Source organism: Chelmon rostratus, chromosome 9 (assembly GCF_017976325.1).
Source record: "Chelmon rostratus isolate fCheRos1 chromosome 9, fCheRos1.pri, whole genome shotgun sequence".
Taxonomy (NCBI): domain Eukaryota; kingdom Metazoa; phylum Chordata; class Actinopteri; order Chaetodontiformes; family Chaetodontidae; genus Chelmon; species Chelmon rostratus.
Genome location: NC_055666.1, coordinates 12,605,843 through 12,606,829, shown reverse-complemented (window position 1 = coordinate 12,606,829; position 987 = coordinate 12,605,843).

Below are 987 nucleotides of genomic sequence, written 5' to 3'. Positions count from 1 at the left end.
ACAGGCCTGAGCCATCTGTCAACAGTTTGGCCAAGGCCCATCCTCCTCTTTAATAATGTGGTCAGTGATAAAACAGGAAGTTGATGAGATGCTTTGCTGGTAGCAGTAAAAAATAAGGGATACAGTTTTAAACCAGCTATTTTCAACACACCTGTTTGTACAACCTTCACTTCTAAATATGTATATAATTATTAGTTTTATCCAACTTAATGGTGTAGCTCTATGGATGGCAATGTTGGTCGGGCATGGTCCCTACAAACTAAAGTTGTCTGACTTTGGTGATCCTCTGACTTTTCCTTTAGCGCCACCATCAGGTCAAAATTTTTGTTTGTGCAATGTTTTGGTTTATGCCTGCAAAACGACAAATGTTCCTACCAGCCTCAGCTGTACTTTGTGTTGAGGGCCATTTAGCAAATTAGCATGCTAACCTGAGACATCATGTTAAGATGCAACTGTGAATGCTAACATGTGTTAGACAAAGAAACCATCCTGCTTTATTAAATACTTTAACTGTGCTTTAGTTTAGACTGCACTGAATTTCCTAAGTCTTGGAAAGTTGACTTCAGAAATTTTGGTCATCAGGAATTTATTGCATGTTCTCTTTATGAAGGAGAAGAAAACTGCTAATTCCAAAAAACATGTCAGCAACTTCTTCCAAAAAGCAAACTGCCTTATGTGCTTATTACAAAAACACCACAAGTGGGCAAAATAATATGAGCAGCTCAGAATGCAGAAAAAAGCCACAACAGTTGCATGAGTTAACACTTTTCTGGCACCGTCTCTAAAAAATCAAACCGACTCATTGCTTCTTTTCTGTCCCAGTGTCCAAACTCTTATCACCACAGCACCACCCCCAGTTAACCTACTTTCCCAGTCTTTTTAACCAGCCTGCTGGGCTGTCCTGGACCAGTCCAGTGTGCTGAAACTGGCAGAACTGCGTCGTCATCCTACCTGCATCTGCAATCGTAAAAACACGAAACGAGAACC